Source organism: Syngnathus scovelli, chromosome 15 (assembly GCF_024217435.2).
Source record: "Syngnathus scovelli strain Florida chromosome 15, RoL_Ssco_1.2, whole genome shotgun sequence".
Lineage (NCBI taxonomy): Eukaryota > Metazoa > Chordata > Actinopteri > Syngnathiformes > Syngnathidae > Syngnathus > Syngnathus scovelli.
The window spans coordinates 10,840,074-10,860,090 of NC_090861.1; positions in this window are offsets into that span (position 1 = coordinate 10,840,074).

Below are 20,017 nucleotides of genomic sequence, written 5' to 3' on the forward strand. Positions count from 1 at the left end.
CCAAGAGCACTTTTTACTATGCACACCCAACCAGAGTGACGGGAGGAGCGCATTTCAGGAAACGTGCTCAGCTCGTCGAGAAAATGCGATTTAAGCAATAAAATTAAAAATGCACCCAAAACCTAAACCAAACGTTGCAGATGGTCATTTCTTCATGCGCAGTGGTCAACGCGGCACTCTCTAGCTGCCAAGAGCACTTTTTACTATGCGCACCCAACCAGAGTGACGGGAGGAGCACATTTCAGAAAACGTGCTCAGCTCGTCGAGAAAAATGCGATTTAAGCAATAAAATTAAAAATGCACCTAAAACCTAAACCAAACGTTGCAGGTGGTTATTTCTTCGTGCGCAGCAGTCAACGCGGCACTCTCTAGCTGCCAAGAGCACTTTTTACTATGCGCACCCAACCAGAGTGACGGGAGGAGCACATTTCAGAAAACGTGCTCAGCTCGTCGAGTAAATGCGATTTAAGCAATAAAATTAAAAATGCACCCAAAACCTAAACCAAACGTTGCAGGTGGTTATTTCTTCATGTGCAGTGGTCAACGCGGCACTCTCTAGCTGCCAAGAGCACTTTTTACTATGCGCACCCAACCAGAGTGACGGGAGGAGCACATTTCAGAAAACGTGCTCAGCTCGTCCAGAAAATGCGATTTAAGCAATAAAATTAAAAATGCACCTAAAACCTAAACCAAACGTTGCAGATGGTCATTTCTTCATGCGCATTGGTCAACGCGGCACTCTCTAGCTGCCAAGAGGACTTTTTACTATGCACACCCAACCAGAGTGACGGGAGGAGCACATTTCAGAAAACGTGCTCAGCTCGTCCAGACAATGCGATTTAAGCAATAAAATTAAAAATGCACCCAAAACCTAAACCAAACGTTGCAGGTGGTTATTTCTTCATGCGCAGTGGTCAACGCGGCACTCTCTAGCTGCCAAGAGCACTTTTTACTATGCGCACCCAACCAGAGTGACGGGAGGAGCGCATTTCAGAAAACGTGCTCAGCTCGTCGAGAAAATGCGATTTAAGCAATAAAATTAAAAATGCACCTAAAACCTAAACCAAAAGTTGCAGGTGGTTATTTCTTCATGCGCAGCAGTCAACGCGGCACTCTCTAGCTGCCAAGAGCACTTTTTACTATGCGCACCCAACCAGAGTGACGGGAGGAGCACATTTAAGAAAACGTGCTCAGCTCGTCGAGAAAATGCGATTTAAGCAATAAAATTAAAAATGCACCTAAAACCTAAACCAAACGCTTCAGATGGTCATTTCTTCATGCGCAGTGGTCAACGCGGCACTCTCTAGCTGCCAAGAGCACTTTTTACTATACACACCCAACCAGAGTGACGGGAGGAGCACATTCCAGAAAACGTGCTCAGCTCGTCGAGAAAATGCGATTTAAGCAATAAAATTAAAAAATGCACCCAAAACCTAAACCAAACGTTGCAGATGGTCATTTCTTCATGTGCAGTGGTCAACGCGGCACTCTCTAGCTGCCAAGAGCACTTTTTACTATGCACACCCAACCAGAGTGACGGGAGGAGCGCATTTCAGAAAACGTGCTCAGCTCGTCGAGAAAATGCGATTTAAGCAATAAAATTAAAAATGCACCCAAAACCTAAACCAAACGTTGCAGGTGGTTATTTCTTCATGCGCAGTGGTCAACGCGGCACTCTCTAGCTGCCAAGAGCACTTTTTACTATGCGCACCCAACCAGAGTGACGGGAGGAGCACATTTCAGAAAACGTGCTCAGCTCGTCGAGAAAATGCGATTTAAGCAATCCAATTAAAAATGCACCTAAAACCTAAACCAAACGTTGCAGGTGGTTATTTCTTCATGCGCAGTGGTCAACGCGGCACTCTCTAGCTGCCAAGAGCACTTTTTACTATGCGCACCCACCCAGAGTGACGGGAGGAGCATATTTCAGAAAACGTGCTCAGCTCGTCGAGAAAATGCGATTTAAGCAATAAAATTAAAAATGCACCTAAAATATATACCAAACGTTGCAGGTGGTTATTTCTTCATATGCAGTGGTCAACGCGGCACTCTCTAGCTGCCAAGAGCACTTTTTACTATGCGCACCCAACCAGAGTGACGGGAGGAGCACATTCCAGAAAACGTGCTCAGCTCGTCGAGAAAATGCGATTTAAGCAATAAAATTAAAAATGCACCCAAAACCTAAACCAAACGTTGCAGATGGTCATTTCTTCATGCGCAGTGGTCAACGCGGCACTCTCTAGCTGCCAAGAGCACTTTTTACTATGCGCACCCAACCAGAGTGACGGGAGGAGCACATTTCAGAAAACGTGCTCAGCTCGTCGAGAAAATGCAATTTAAGCAATAAAATTTAAAATGCACCTAAAACCTAAACCAAACGTTGCAGGTGGTTATTTCTTCATGCGCAGTGGTCAACGCGGCACTCTCTAGCTGCCAAGAGCACTTTTTACTATGCGCACCCAACCAGAGTGACGGGAAGAGCACATTCCAGAAAACGTGCTCAGCTCGTCGAGAAAATGCGATTTAAGCAATAAAATTAAAAATGCACTTAAAAACCTAAACCAAACGTTGCAGGTGGTTATTTCTTCATGCGCATTGGTCAACGCGGCACTCTCTAGCTGCCAAGAGCACTTTTTACTATGTGCACCCAACCAGAGTGACGGGAGGAGCACATTTCAGAAAACGTGCTCAGCTCGTCGAGAAAATGCGATTTAAGCAATAAAATTAAAAATGCACCCAAAACATTAAACCAAAGGTTGCAGGTGGTTATTTCTTCATGCGCAGTGGTCAACGCGGCACTCTCTAGCTGCCAAGAGCATTTTTTACTATGCGCACCCAACCAGAATGACGGGAGAAGCACAATTCAGAAAACGTGCTCAGCTCGTCGAGAAAATGCGATTTAAGCAATAAAATTAAAAATGCACCTAAAACCTAAACCAAACGTTGCAGGTGGTTATTTCTTCATGCGCAGTGGTCAACGCGGCACTCTCTAGCTGCCAAGAGCACTTTTTACTATGCGCACCCAACCAGAGTGACGGGAGGAGCACATTTCAGAAAACGTGCTCAGCTCGTCGAGAAAATGCGATTTAAGCAATAAAATTAAAAATGCACCTAAAACCTAAATCAAACGTTGCAGGTGGTTATTTCTTCGTGCGCAGCAGTCAACGCGGCACTCTCTAGCTGCCAAGAGCACTTTTTACTATGCGCACCCAACCAGAGTGACGGGAGGAGCACATTTCAGAAAACGTGCTCAGCTCGTCCAGAAAATGCGATTTAAGCAATAAAATTAAAAATGCACCTAAAACCTAAACCAAACGTTGCAGATGGTCATTTCTTCATGCGCAGTGGTCAACGCGGCACTCTCTAGCTGCCAAGAGCACTTTTTACTATGCACACCCAACCAGAGTGACGGGAGGAGCACATTTCAGAAAACGTGCACAGCTCGTCCAGACAATGCGATTTAAGCAATAAAATTAAAAATGCACCCAAAACCTAAACCAAACGTTGCAGGTGGTTATTTCTTCATGCACAGTGGTCAACGTGGCACTCTCTAGCTGCCAAGAGCACTTTTTACTATGTGCACCCAACCAGAGTGACGGGAGGAGCACATTTCAGAAAACGTGCTCAGCTCGTCGAGAAAATGCGATTTAAGCAATAAAATTAAAAATGCACCTCAAACCTAAACCAAAAGTTTCAGGTGGTTATTTCTTCATGCGCAGCAGTCAACACGGCACTCTCTAGCTGCCAAGAGCACTTTTTACTATGCGCACCCAACCAGAGTGACGGGAGGATCACATTTCAGAAAACGTGCTCAGCTCGTCGAGAAAATGCGATTTAAGCAATAAAATCAAAAATGCACCCAAAACCTAAACCAAACGTTGCAGATGGTCATTTCTTCATGTGCAGTGGTCAACGCGGCACTCTCTAGCTGCCAAGAGCACTTTTTACTATGCACACCCAACCAGAGTGACGGGAGGAGCGCATTTCAGAAAACGTGCTCAGCTCGTCGAAAAAATGCGATTTAAGCAATAAAATTAAAAATGCACCCAAAACCTAAACAAAACGTTGCAGGTGGTTATTTCTTCATGCGCAGTGGTCAACGCGGCACTCTCTAGCTGCCAAGAGCACTTTTTACTATGCGCACCCAACCAGAGTGACGGGAGGAGCACATTTCAGAAAACGTGCTCAGCTCGTCGAGAAAATGCGATTTAAGCAATAAAATTAAAAATGCACCTAAAACCTAAACCAAACGCTGCAGATGGTCATTTCTTCATGCGCATTGGTCAACGCGGCACTCTCTAGCTGCCAAGAGCACTTTTTACTATACACACCCAACCAGAGTGACGGGAGGAGCACATTCCAGAAAACGTGCTCAGCTCGTCGGGAAAATGCGATTTAAGCAATAAAATTAAAAATGCACCCAAAACCTAAACCAAACGTTGCAGATGGTCATTTCTTCATGTGCAGTGGTCAACGCGGCACTCTCTAGCTGCCAAGAGCACTTTTTACTATGCACACCCAACCAGAGTGACGGGAGGAGCGCATTTCAGAAAACGTGCTCAGCTCGTCGAGAAAATGCGATTTAAGCAATAAAATTAAAAATGCACCCAAAACCTAAACCAAACGTTGCAGGTGGTTATTTCTTCATGCGCAGTGGTCAACGCGGCACTCTCTAGCTGCCAAGAGCACTTTTTACTATGCGCACCCAACCAGAGTGACGGGAGGAGCACATTTCAGAAAACGTGCTCAGCTCGTCGAGAAAATGCGATTTAAGCAATAAAATTAAAAATGCACCTAAAACCTAAACATAACATTGCAGATGGTCATTTCTTCATGTGCAGTGGTGAACTCGGCACTCTCTAGCTGCCAAGAGCACTTTTTACTATGCGCACCCAACCAGAGTGACAGGAGGAGCACATTTCAGAAAACGTGCTCAGCTCGTTGAGAAAATGCGATTTAAGCAATAAAATTAAAAATGCACCCAAAACCTAAACCAAACGTTGCAGGTGGTTATTTCTTCATGCGCAGTGGTCAACGCGGCACTCTTTAGCTGCCAAGAGCACTTTTTACTATGCGCACCCAACCAGAGGGACGGGAGGAGCGCATTTCAGAAAACGTGCTCAGCTCGACGAGAAAATGCGATTTAAGCAATAAAATTAAAAATGCACCCAAAACCTAAACCAAACGTTGCAGGTGGTTATTTCTTCATGCGCAGTGGTCAACGCGGCACTCTCTAGCTGCCAAGAGCACTTTTTACGATGCACACCCAACCAGAGTGACGGGAGGAGCGCATTTCAGAAAACGTGCTCAGCTCGACGAGAAAATGCGATTTAAGCAATAAAATTAAAAATGCACCCAAAACCTAAACCAAACGTTGCAGGTGGTTATTTCTTCATGCGCAGTGGTCAACGCGGCACTCTCTAGCTGCCAAGAGCACTTTTTACTATGCGCACCCAACCAGAGTGACGGGAGGAGCACATTTCAGAAAACGTGCTCAGCTCGTCGAGAAAATGCGATTTAAGCAATAAAATTAAAAATGCACCTAAAACCTAAACCAAACGTTGCAGGTAGTTATTTCTTCGTGCGCAGCAGTCAACGCGGCACTCTCTAGCTGCCAAGAGCACTTTTTACTATGCGCACCCAACCAGAGTGACGGGAGGAGCACATTTCAGAAAACGTGCTCAGCTCGTCGAGTAAATGCGATTTAAGCAATAAAATTAAAAATGCACCCAAAACCTAAACCAAACGTTGCAGGTGGTTATTTCTACATGCGCAGTGGTCAACGCGGCACTCTCTAGCTGCCAAGAGCACTTTTTACTATGCGCACCCAACCAGAGTGACGGGAGGAGCACATTTCAGAAAACGTGCTCAGCTCGTCCAGAAAATGCGATTTAAGCAATACAATTAAAAATGCACCTAAAACCTAAACCAAACGTTGCAGATGGTCATTTCTTCATGCGCAGTGGTCAACGCGGCACTCTCTAGCTGCCAAGAGCACTTTTTACTATGCACACCCAACCAGAGTGACGGGAGGAGCACATTTCAGAAAACGTACTCAGCTCGTCCAGACAATGCGATTTAAGCAATAAAATTAAAAATGCACCCAAAACCTAAACCAAACGTTGCAGGTGGTTATTTCTTCATGCGCAGTGGTCAACGCGGCACTCTCTAGCTGCCAAGAGCACTTTTTACTATGCGCACCCAACCAGAGTGACGGGAGGAGCGCATTTCAGAAAACGTGCTCAGCTCGTCGAGAAAATGCGATTTAAGCAATAAAATTAAAAATGCACCTAAAACCTAAACCAAAAGTTGCAAGTGGTTATTTCTTCATGCGCAGCAGTCAACGCGGCACTCTCTAGCTGCCAAGAGCACTTTTTACTATGCGCACCCAACCAGAGTGACGGGAGGAGCACATTTCAGAAAACGTGCTCAGCTCGTCGAGAAAATGCGATTGAAGCAATAAAATTAAAAATGCACCTAAAACCTAAACCAAACGCTGCAGATGGTCATTTCTTCATGCGCAGTTGTCAACGCGGCACTCTCTAGCTGCCAAGAGCACTTTTTACTATGCGCACCCAACCAGAGTGACGGGAGGAGCACATTTCAGAAAACGTGCTCAGCTCGTCGAGAAAATGCGATTTAAGCAATAAAATTAAAAATGCACCTAAAACCTAAACCAAACGTTGCAGGTGGTTATTTCTTCGTGCGCAGCAGTCAACGCGGCACTCTCTAGCTGCCAAGAGCACTTTTTACTATGCGCACCCAACCAGAGTGATGGGAGGAGCACATTTCAGAAAACGTGCTCAGCTCGTCGAGTAAATGCGATTTAAGCAATAAAATTAAAAATGCACCCAAAACCTAAACCAAACGTTGCAGGTGGTTATTTCTTCATGCGCAGTGGTCAACGCGGCACTCTCTAGCTGCCAAGAGCACTTTTTACTATGCGCACCCAACCAGAGTGACGGGAGGAGCACATTTCAGAAAACGTGCTCAGCTCGTCCAGAAAATGCGATTTAAGCAATAAAATTAAAAATGCACCTAAAACCTAAACCAAACGTTGCAGATGGTCATTTCTTCATGCGCAGTGGTCAACGCGGCACTCTGTAGCTGCCAAGAGCACTTTTTACTATGCGCACCCAACCAGAGTGACGGGAGGAGCACATTTCAGAAAACGTGCTCAGCTCGTCGAGAAAATGCGATTTAAGCAATAAAATTAAAAATGCACCCAAAACCTAAACCAAACGTTGCAGGTGGTTATTTCTTCATGCGCAGTGGTCAACGCGGCACTCTCTAGCTGCCAAGAGCACTTTTTACTATGCGCACCCAACCAGAGTGACGGGAGGAGCGCATTTCAGAAAACGTGCTCAGCTCGTCGAGAAAATGCGATTTAAGCAATAAAATTTAAAATGCACCCAAAACCTAAACCAAACGTTGCAGATGGTCATTTCTTCATGTGCAGTGGTGAACGCGGCACTCTCTAGCTGCCAAGAGCACTTTTTACTATGCGCACCCAACCAGAGTGACAGGAGGAGCACATTTCAGAAAACGTGCTCAGCTCGTCGAGAAAATGCGATTTAAGCAATAAAATTAAAAATGCACCTAAAACCTAAACCAAACGTTGCAGATGGTCATTTCTTCATGCGCAGTGGTCAACGCGGCACTCTCTAGCTGCCAAGAGCACTTTTTACTATGCGCACCCAACCAGAGTGACGGGAGGAGCACATTTCAGAAAACGTGCTCAGCTCGTCCAGACAATGCGATTTAAGCAATAAAATTAAAAATGCACCCAAAACCTAAACCAAACGTTGCAGGTGGTTATTTCTTCATGCGCAGTGGTCAACGCGGCACTCTCTAGCTGCCAAGAGAACTTTTTACTATGCGCACCCAACCAGAGTGACGGGAGGAGCACATTTCAGAAAACGTGCTCAGCTCGTCGAGAAAATGCGATTTAAGCAATAAAATTTAAAATGCACCTAAAACCTAAACCAAACGTTGCAGGTGGTTATTTCTTCATGCGCAGCAGTCAACGCGGCACTCTCTAGCTGCCAAGAGCACTTTTTACTATGCGCACCCAACCAGAGTGACGGGAGGAGCACATTTCAGAAAACGTGCTCAGCTCGTTGAGAAAATGCGATTTAAGCAATAAAATTAAAAATGCACCTAAAACCTAAACCAAACGTTGCAGGTGGTTATTTCTTCATATGTAGCAGTCAACGCGGCACTCTCTAGCTGCCAAGAGCACTTTTTACTATTCGCACCCAACCAGAGTGACGGGAGGAGCACATTTCAGAAAACGTGCTCAGCTCGTCGAGAAAATGCGATTTAAGCAATAAAATTAAAAATGCACCTAAAAACCTAAACCAAACGTTGCAGGTGGTTATTTCTTCATGCGCATTGGTCAACGCGGCACTCTCTAGCTGCCAAGAGAACTTTTTACTATGCGCACCCAACCAGAGTGACGGGAGGAGCACATTTCAGAAAACGTGCTCAGCTCGTCCAGACAATGCGATTTAAGCAATAAAATTAAGAATGCACCCAAAACCTAAACCAAACGTTGCAGGTGGTTATTTCTTCATGCGCAGTGGTCAACGCGGCACTCTCTAGCTGCCAAGAGCACTTTTTACTATGCGCACCCAACCAGAGTGACGGGAGGAGCACATTTCAGAAAACGTGCTCAGCTCGTCGAGAAAATGCGATTTAAGCAATAAAATTAAAAATGCACCTAAAACCTAAACCAAACGTTGCAGGTAGTTATTTCTTCGTGCGCAGCAGTCAACGCGGCACTCTCTAGCTGCCAAGAGCACTTTTTACTATGCGCACCCAACCAGAGTGACGGGAGGAGCACATTTCAGAAAACGTGCTCAGCTCGTCGAGTAAATGCGATTTAAGCAATAAAATTAAAAATGCACCCAAAACCTAAACCAAACGTTGCAGGTGGTTATTTCTACATGCGCAGTGGTCAACGCGGCACTCTCTAGCTGCCAAGAGCACTTTTTACTATGCGCACCCAACCAGAGTGACGGGAGGAGCACATTTCAGAAAACGTGCTCAGCTCGTCCAGAAAATGCGATTTAAGCAATACAATTAAAAATGCACCTAAAACCTAAACCAAACGTTGCAGAAGGTCATTTCTTCATGCGCAGTGGTCAACGCGGCACTCTCTAGCTGCCAAGAGCACTTTTTACTATGCACACCCAACCAGAGTGACGGGAGGAGCACATTTCAGAAAACGTACTCAGCTCGTCCAGACAATGCGATTTAAGCAATAAAATTAAAAATGCACCCAAAACCTAAACCAAACGTTGCAGGTGGTTATTTCTTCATGCGCAGTGGTCAACGCGGCACTCTCTAGCTGCCAAGAGCACTTTTTACTATGCGCACCCAACCAGAGTGACGGGAGGAGCGCATTTCAGAAAACGTGCTCAGCTCGTCGAGAAAATGCGATTTAAGCAATAAAATTAAAAATGCACCTAAAACCTAAACCAAAAGTTGCAAGTGGTTATTTCTTCATGCGCAGCAGTCAACGCGGCACTCTCTAGCTGCCAAGAGCACTTTTTACTATGCGCACCCAACCAGAGTGACGGGAGGAGCACATTTCAGAAAACGTGCTCAGCTCGTCGAGAAAATGCGATTGAAGCAATAAAATTAAAAATGCACCTAAAACCTAAACCAAACGCTGCAGATGGTCATTTCTTCATGCGCAGTTGTCAACGCGGCACTCTCTAGCTGCCAAGAGCACTTTTTACTATACACACCCAACCAGAGTGACGGGAGGAGCACATTCCAGAAAACGTGCTCAGCTCGTCGAGAAAATGCGATTTAAGCAATAAAATTAAAAATGCACCCAAAACCTAAACCAAACGTTGCAGATGGTCATTTCTTTATGTGCAGTGGTCAACGCGGCACTCTCTAGCTGCCAAGAGCACTTTTTACTATGCACACCCAACCAGAGTGACGGGAGGAGCGCATTCCAGAAAACGTGCTCAGCTCGTCGAGAAAATGCGATTTAAGCAATAAAATTAAAAATGCACCCAAAACCTAAACCAAACGTTGCAGATGGTCATTTCTTCATGTGCAGTGGTGAACGCGGCACTCTCTAGCTGCCAAGAGCACTTTTTACTATGCGCACCCAACCAGAGTGACAGGAGGAGCACATTTCAGAAAACGTGCTCAGCTCGTTGAGAAAATGCGATTTAAGCAATAAAATTAAAAATGCACCCAAAACCTAAACCAAACGTTGCAGGTGGTTATTTCTTCATGCGCAGTGGTCAACGCGGCAATCTCTAGCTGCCAAGAGCACTTTTTACTATGCGCACCCAACCAGAGTGACGGGAGGAGCGCATTTCAGAAAACGTGCTCAGCTCGACGAAAAAATGCGATTTAAGCAATACAATTAAAAATGCACCCAAAACCTAAACCAAACGTTGCAGGTGGTTATTTTTTCATGCGCAGTGGTCAACGCGGCACTCTCTAGCTGCCAAGAGCACTTTTTACTATGCGCACCCAACCAGAGTGACGGGAGGAGCACATTTCAGAAAACGTGCTCAGCTCGTCGAGAAAATGCGATTTAAGCAATAAAATTAAAAATGCACCTAAAACCTAAACCAAACGTTGCAGGTGGTTATTTCTTCGTGCGCAGCAGTCAACGCGGCACTCTCTAGCTGCCAAGAGCACTTTTTACTATGCGCACCCAACCAGAGTGACGGGAGGAGCACATTTCAGAAAACGTGCTCAGCTCGTCGAGTAAATGCAATTTAAGCAATAAAATTAAAAATGCACCCAAAACCTAAACCAAACGTTGCAGGTGGTTATTTCTTCATGCGCAGTGGTCAACGCGGCACTCTCTAGCTGCCAAGAGCACTTTTTACTATGCGCACCCAACCAGAGTGACGGGAGGAGCACATTTCAGAAAACGTGCTCAGCTCGTCCAGAAAATGCGATTTAAGCAATAAAATTAAAAATGCACCTAAAACCTAAACCAAACGTTGCAGATGGTCATTTCTTCATGCGCAGTGGTCAACGCGGCACTCTCTAGCTGCCAAGAGCACTTTTTACTATGCGCACCCAACCAGAGTGACGGGAGGAGCACATTTCAGAAAACGTGCTCAGCTCGTCGAGAAAATGCGATTTAAGCAATAAAATTAAAAATGCACCCAAAACCTAAACCAAACGTTGCAGGTGGTTATTTCTTCATGCGCAGTGGTCAACGCGGCACTCTCTAGCTGCCAAGAGCACTTTTTACTATGCGCACCCAACCAGAGTGACGGGAGGAGCGCATTTCAGAAAACGTGCTCAGCTCGTCGAGAAAATGCGATTTAAGCAATAAAATTTAAAATGCACCCAAAACCTAAACCAAACGTTGCAGATGGTCATTTCTTCATGTGCAGTGGTGAACGCGGCACTCTCTAGCTGCCAAGAGCACTTTTTACTATGCGCACCCAACCAGAGTGACAGGAGGAGCACATTTCAGAAAACGTGCTCAGCTCGTCGAGAAAATGCGATTTAAGCAATAAAATTAAAAATGCACCTAAAACCTAAACCAAACGTTGCAGATGGTCATTTCTTCATGCGCAGTGGTCAACGCGGCACTCTCTAGCTGCCAAGAGCACTTTTTACTATGCGCACCCAACCAGAGTGACGGGAGGAGCACATTTCAGAAAACGTGCTCAGCTCGTCCAGACAATGCGATTTAAGCAATAAAATTAAAAATGCACCCAAAACCTAAACCAAACGTTGCAGGTGGTTATTTCTTCATGCGCAGTGGTCAACGCGGCACTCTCTAGCTGCCAAGAGAACTTTTTACTATGCGCACCCAACCAGAGTGACGGGAGGAGCACATTTCAGAAAACGTGCTCAGCTCGTCGAGAAAATGCGATTTAAGCAATAAAATTTAAAATGCACCTAAAACCTAAACCAAACGTTGCAGGTGGTTATTTCTTCATGCGCAGCAGTCAACGCGGCACTCTCTAGCTGCCAAGAGCACTTTTTACTATGCGCACCCAACCAGAGTGACGGGAGGAGCACATTTCAGAAAACGTGCTCAGCTCGTCGAGAAAATGCGATTTAAGCAATAAAATTAAAAATGCACCTAAAATATATACCAAACGTTGCAGGTGGTTATTTCTTCATATGCAGTGGTCAACGCGGCACTCTCTAGCTGCCAAGAGCACTTTTTACTATGCGCACCCAACCAGAGTGACGGGAGGAGCACATTCCAGAAAACGTGCTCAGCTCGTCGAGAAAATGCGATTTAAGCAATAAAATTAAAAATGCACCCAAAACCTAAACCAAACGTTGCAGATGGTCATTTCTTCATGCGCAGTGGTCAACGCGGCACTCTCTAGCTGCCAAGAGCACTTTTTACTATGCGCACCCAACCAGAGTGACGGGAGGAGCACATTTCAGAAAACGTGCTCAGCTCGTCGAGAAAATGCAATTTAAGCAATAAAATTTAAAATGCACCTAAAACCTAAACCAAACGTTGCAGGTGGTTATTTCTTCATGCGCAGTGGTCAACGCGGCACTCTCTAGCTGCCAAGAGCACTTTTTACTATGCGCACCCAACCAGAGTGACGGGAAGAGCACATTCCAGAAAACGTGCTCAGCTCGTCGAGAAAATGCGATTTAAGCAATAAAATTAAAAATGCACTTAAAAACCTAAACCAAACGTTGCAGGTGGTTATTTCTTCATGCGCATTGGTCAACGCGGCACTCTCTAGCTGCCAAGAGCACTTTTTACTATGTGCACCCAACCAGAGTGACGGGAGGAGCACATTTCAGAAAACGTGCTCAGCTCGTCGAGAAAATGCGATTTAAGCAATAAAATTAAAAATGCACCCAAAACATTAAACCAAAGGTTGCAGGTGGTTATTTCTTCATGCGCAGTGGTCAACGCGGCACTCTCTAGCTGCCAAGAGCATTTTTTACTATGCGCACCCAACCAGAGTGACGGGAGGAGCACATTTCAGAAAACGTGCTCAGCTCGTCGAGTAAATGCGATTTAAGCAATAAAATTAAAAATGCACCCAAAACCTAAACCAAACGTTGCAGGTGGTTATTTCTACATGCGCAGTGGTCAACGCGGCACTCTCTAGCTGCCAAGAGCACTTTTTACTATGCGCACCCAACCAGAGTGACGGGAGGAGCACATTTCAGAAAACGTGCTCAGCTCGTCCAGAAAATGCGATTTAAGCAATACAATTAAAAATGCACCTAAAACCTAAACCAAACGTTGCAGAAGGTCATTTCTTCATGCGCAGTGGTCAACGCGGCACTCTCTAGCTGCCAAGAGCACTTTTTACTATGCACACCCAACCAGAGTGACGGGAGGAGCACATTTCAGAAAACGTACTCAGCTCGTCCAGACAATGCGATTTAAGCAATAAAATTAAAAATGCACCCAAAACCTAAACCAAACGTTGCAGGTGGTTATTTCTTCATGCGCAGTGGTCAACGCGGCACTCTCTAGCTGCCAAGAGCACTTTTTACTATGCGCACCCAACCAGAGTGACGGGAGGAGCGCATTTCAGAAAACGTGCTCAGCTCGTCGAGAAAATGCGATTTAAGCAATAAAATTAAAAATGCACCTAAAACCTAAACCAAAAGTTGCAAGTGGTTATTTCTTCATGCGCAGCAGTCAACGCGGCACTCTCTAGCTGCCAAGAGCACTTTTTACTATGCGCACCCAACCAGAGTGACGGGAGGAGCACATTTCAGAAAACGTGCTCAGCTCGTCGAGAAAATGCGAATTAAGCAATAAAATTAAAAATGCACCTAAAACCTAAACCAAACGCTGCAGATGGTCATTTCTTCATGCGCAGTTGTCAACGCGGCACTCTCTAGCTGCCAAGAGCACTTTTTACTATACACACCCAACCAGAGTGACGGGAGGAGCACATTCCAGAAAACGTGCTCAGCTCGTCGAGAAAATGCGATTTAAGCAATAAAATTAAAAATGCACCCAAAACCTAAACCAAACGTTGCAGATGGTCATTTCTTTATGTGCAGTGGTCAACGCGGCACTCTCTAGCTGCCAAGAGCACTTTTTACTATGCACACCCAACCAGAGTGACGGGAGGAGCGCATTCCAGAAAACGTGCTCAGCTCGTCGAGAAAATGCGATTTAAGCAATAAAATTAAAAATGCACCCAAAACCTAAACCAAACGTTGCAGATGGTCATTTCTTCATGTGCAGTGGTGAACGCGGCACTCTCTAGCTGCCAAGAGCACTTTTTACTATGCGCACCCAACCAGAGTGACAGGAGGAGCACATTTCAGAAAACGTGCTCAGCTCGTTGAGAAAATGCGATTTAAGCAATAAAATTAAAAATGCACCCAAAACCTAAACCAAACGTTGCAGGTGGTTATTTCTTCATGCGCAGTGGTCAACGCGGCAATCTCTAGCTGCCAAGAGCACTTTTTACTATGCGCACCCAACCAGAGTGACGGGAGGAGCGCATTTCAGAAAACGTGCTCAGCTCGACGAAAAAATGCGATTTAAGCAATACAATTAAAAATGCACCCAAAACCTAAACCAAACGTTGCAGGTGGTTATTTTTTCATGCGCAGTGGTCAACGCGGCACTCTCTAGCTGCCAAGAGCACTTTTTACTATGCGCACCCAACCAGAGTGACGGGAGGAGCACATTTCAGAAAACGTGCTCAGCTCGTCGAGAAAATGCGATTTAAGCAATAAAATTAAAAATGCACCTAAAACCTAAACCAAACGTTGCAGGTGGTTATTTCTTCGTGCGCAGCAGTCAACGCGGCACTCTCTAGCTGCCAAGAGCACTTTTTACTATGCGCACCCAACCAGAGTGACGGGAGGAGCACATTTCAGAAAACGTGCTCAGCTCGTCGAGTAAATGCAATTTAAGCAATAAAATTAAAAATGCACCCAAAACCTAAACCAAACGTTGCAGGTGGTTATTTCTTCATGCGCAGTGGTCAACGCGGCACTCTCTAGCTGCCAAGAGCACTTTTTACTATGCGCACCCAACCAGAGTGACGGGAGGAGCACATTTCAGAAAACGTGCTCAGCTCGTCCAGAAAATGCGATTTAAGCAATAAAATTAAAAATGCACCTAAAACCTAAACCAAACGTTGCAGATGGTCATTTCTTCATGCGCAGTGGTCAACGCGGCACTCTCTAGCTGCCAAGAGCACTTTTTACTATGCGCACCCAACCAGAGTGACGGGAGGAGCACATTTCAGAAAACGTGCTCAGCTCGTCGAGAAAATGCGATTTAAGCAATAAAATTAAAAATGCACCCAAAACCTAAACCAAACGTTGCAGGTGGTTATTTCTTCATGCGCAGTGGTCAACGCGGCACTCTCTAGCTGCCAAGAGCACTTTTTACTATGCGCACCCAACCAGAGTGACGGGAGGAGCGCATTTCAGAAAACGTGCTCAGCTCGTCGAGAAAATGCGATTTAAGCAATAAAATTTAAAATGCACCCAAAACCTAAACCAAACGTTGCAGATGGTCATTTCTTCATGTGCAGTGGTGAACGCGGCACTCTCTAGCTGCCAAGAGCACTTTTTACTATGCGCACCCAACCAGAGTGACAGGAGGAGCACATTTCAGAAAACGTGCTCAGCTCGTCGAGAAAATGCGATTTAAGCAATAAAATTAAAAATGCACCTAAAACCTAAACCAAACGTTGCAGATGGTCATTTCTTCATGCGCAGTGGTCAACGCGGCACTCTCTAGCTGCCAAGAGCACTTTTTACTATGCGCACCCAACCAGAGTGACGGGAGGAGCACATTTCAGAAAACGTGCTCAGCTCGTCCAGACAATGCGATTTAAGCAATAAAATTAAAAATGCACCCAAAACCTAAACCAAACGTTGCAGGTGGTTATTTCTTCATGCGCAGTGGTCAACGCGGCACTCTCTAGCTGCCAAGAGAACTTTTTACTATGCGCACCCAACCAGAGTGACGGGAGGAGCACATTTCAGAAAACGTGCTCAGCTCGTCGAGAAAATGCGATTTAAGCAATAAAATTTAAAATGCACCTAAAACCTAAACCAAACGTTGCAGGTGGTTATTTCTTCATGCGCAGCAGTCAACGCGGCACTCTCTAGCTGCCAAGAGCACTTTTTACTATGCGCACCCAACCAGAGTGACGGGAGGAGCACATTTCAGAAAACGTGCTCAGCTCGTCGAGAAAATGCGATTTAAGCAATAAAATTAAAAATGCACCTAAAACCCAAACCAAACGTTGCAGGTGGTTATTTCTTCATGCGCAGTGGTCAACGCGGCACTCTCTAGCTGCCAAGAGCACTTATTACTATGCGCACCCAACAAGAGTGACGGGAGGAGCACATTCCAGAAAACGTGCTCAGCTCGTCGAGAAAATGCGATTTAAGCAATAAAATTAAAAATGCACCCAAAACCTAAACATAACATAGCAGATGGTCATTTCTTCATGTGCAGTGGTGAACGCGGCACTCTCTAGCTGCCAAGAGCACTTTTTACTATGCGCACCCAACCAGAGTGACAGGAGGAGCACATTTCAGAAAACGTGCTCAGCTCGTTGAGAAAATGCGATTTAAGCAATAAAATTAAAAATGCACCCAAAACCTAAACAAAACGTTGCAGGTGGTTATTTCTTCATGCGCAGTGGTCAACGCGGCACTCTTTAGCTGCCAAGAGCACTTTTTACTATGCGCACCCAACCAGAGGGACGGGAGGAGCGCATTTCAGAAAACGTGCTCAGCTCGACGAGAAAATGCGATTTAAGCAATAAAATTAAAAATGCACCCAAAACCTAAACCAAACGTTGCAGGTGGTTATTTCTTCTTGCGCAGTGGTCAACGCGGCACTCTCTAGCTGCCAAGAGCACTTTTTACGATGCACACCCAACCAGAGTGACGGGAGGAGCGCATTTTAGAAAACGTGCTCAGCTCGACGAGAAAATGCGATTTAAGCAATAAAATTAAAAATGCACCCAAAACCTAAACCAAACGTTGCAGGTGGTTATTTCTTCATGCGCAGTGGTCAACGCGGCACTCTCTAGCTGCCAAGAGCACTTTTTACTATGCACACCCAACCAGAGTGACGGGAGGAGCACATTTCAGAAAACGTGCTCAGCTCGTCCAGACAATGCGATTTAAGCAATAAAATTAAAAATGCACCTAAAACCTAAACCAAACGTTGCAGGTGGTTATTTCTTCATGCGCAGTGGTCAACGCGGCACTCTCTCGCTGCCAAGAGCACTTTTTACTATGCGCACCCATCCAGAGTGACGGGAGGAGCACATTCCAGAAAACGTGCTCAGCTCGTCGAGAAAATGCGATTTAAGCAATAAAATTAAAAATGCACCTAAAACCTAAACCAAACGTTGCAGGTGGTTATTTCTTCATGCGCAGCAGTCAACGCGGCACTCTCTAGCTGCCAAGAGCACTTTTTACTATGCGCACCCAACCAGAGTGACGGGAGGAGCACATTTCAGAAAACGTGCTCAGCTCGTCGAGAAAATGCGATTTAAGCAATAAAATTAAAAATGCACCTAAAACCTAAACCAAACGTTGCAGGTGGTTATTTCTTCATATGTAGCAGTCAACGCGGCACTCTCTAGCTGCCAAGAGCACTTTTTACTATGCGCACCCAACCAGAGTGACGGGAGGAGCACATTTCAGAAAACGTGCTCAGCTCGTTGAGAAAATGCGATTTAAGCAATAAAATTAAAAATGTACCCAAAACCTAAACCAAACGTTGCAGGTGGTTATTTCTTCATGCGCAGTGGTCAACGCGGCACTCTTTAGCTGCCAAGAGCACTTTTTACTATGCGCACCCAACCAGAGGGACGGGAGGAGCGCATTTCAGAAAACGTGCTCAGCTCGACGAGAAAATGCGATTTAAGCAATAAAATTAAAAATGCACCCAAAACCTAAACCAAACGTTGCAGGTGGTTATTTCTTCTTGCGCAGTGGTCAACGCGGCACTCTCTAGCTGCCAAGAGCACTTTTTACGATGCACACCCAACCAGAGTGACGGGAGGAGCGCATTTTAGAAAACGTGCTCAGCTCGACGAGAAAATGCGATTTAAGCAATAAAATTAAAAATGCACCCAAAACCTAAACCAAACGTTGCAGGTGGTTATTTCTTCATGCGCAGTGGTCAACGCGGCACTCTCTAGCTGCCAAGAGCACTTTTTACTATGCACACCCAACCAGAGTGACGGGAGGAGCACATTTCAGAAAACGTGCTCAGCTCGTCGAGAAAATGCGATTTAAGCAATAAAATTAAAAATGCACCCAAAACCTAAACCAAACGTTGCAGGTGGTTATTTCTTCATGCGCAGTGGTCAACGCGGCACTCTCTAGCTGCCAAGAGCACTTTTTACTATGCGCACCCAACCAGAGTGACGGGAGGAGCACATTTTAGAAAACGTGCTCAGCTCGTCGAGAAAATGCGATTTAAGCAATAAAATTAAAAATGCACCTAAAAACCTAAACCAAACGTTGCAGGTGGTTATTTCTTCATGCGCATTGGTCAACGCGGCACTCTCTAGCTGCCAAGAGCACTTTTTACTATGCGCACCCAACCAGAGTGACGGGAGGAGCACATTTCAGAAAACGTGCTCAGCTCGTCCAGAAAATGCGATTTAAGCAATAAAATTAAAAATGCACCTAACACCTAAACCAAACGTTGCAGATGGTCATTTCTTCATGCGCAGTGGTCAACGCGGCACTCTCTAGCTGCCAAGAGCACTTTTTACTATGCACACCCAACCAGAGTGACGGGAGGAGCACATTTCAGAAAACGTGCTCAGCTCGTCCAGACAATGCGATTTAAGCAATAAAATTAAAAATGCACCTAAAACCTAAACCAAACGTTGCAGGTGGTTATTTCTTCATGCGCAGTGGTCAACGCGGCACTCTCTCGCTGCCAAGAGCACTTTTTACTATGCGCACCCATCCAGAGTGACGGGAGGAGCACATTCCAGAAAACGTGCTCAGCTCGTCGAGAAAATGCGATTTAAGCAATAAAATTAAAAATGCACCTAAAACCTAAACCAAACGTTGCAGGTGGTTATTTCTTCATGCGCAGCAGTCAACGCGGCACTCTCTAGCTGCCAAGAGCACTTTTTACTATGCGCACCCAACCAGAGTGACGGGAGGAGCACATTTCAGAAAACGTGCTCAGCTCGTCGAGAAAATGCGATTTAAGCAATAAAATTAAAAATGCACCTAAAACCTAAACCAAAAGTTGCAGGTGGTTATTTCTTCATGCGCAGCAGTCAACACGGCACTCTCTAGCTGCCAAGAGCACTTTTTACTATGCGCACCCAACCAGAGTGACGGGAGGAGCACATTTCAGAAAACGTGCTCAGCTCGTCGAGAAAATGCGATTTAAGGAATAAAATCAAAAATGCACCCAAAACCTAAACCAAACGTTGCAGATGGTCATTTCTTCATGTGCAGTGGTCAACGCGGCACTCTCTAGCTGCCAAGAGCACTTTTTACTATGCACACCCAACCAGAGTGACGGGAGGAGCGCATTTCAGAAAACGTGCTCAGCTCGTCGAAAAAATGCGATTTAAGCAATAAAATTAAAAATGCACCCAAAACCTAAACCAAACGTTGCAGGTGGTTATTTCTTCATGCGCAGTGGTCAACGCGGCACTCTCTAGCTGCCAAGAGCACTTTTTACTATGCGCACCCAACCAGAGTGACGGGAGGAGCACATTTCAGAAAACGTGCTCAGCTCGTCGAGAAAATGCGATTTAAGCAATAAAATTAAAAATGCACCTAAAACCTAAACCAAACGCTGAAGATGGTCATTTCTTCATGCGCAGTGGTCAACGCGGCACTCTCTAGCTGCCAAGAGCACATTTTACTATAAACACCCAACCAGAGTGACGGGAGGAGCACATTCCAGAAAACGTGCTCAGCTCGTCGGGAAAATGCGATTTAAGCAATAAAATTAAAAATGCACCCAAAACCTAAACCAAACGTTGCAGGTGGTTATTTCTTCATGCGCAGTGGTCAACGCGGCACTCTCTAGCTG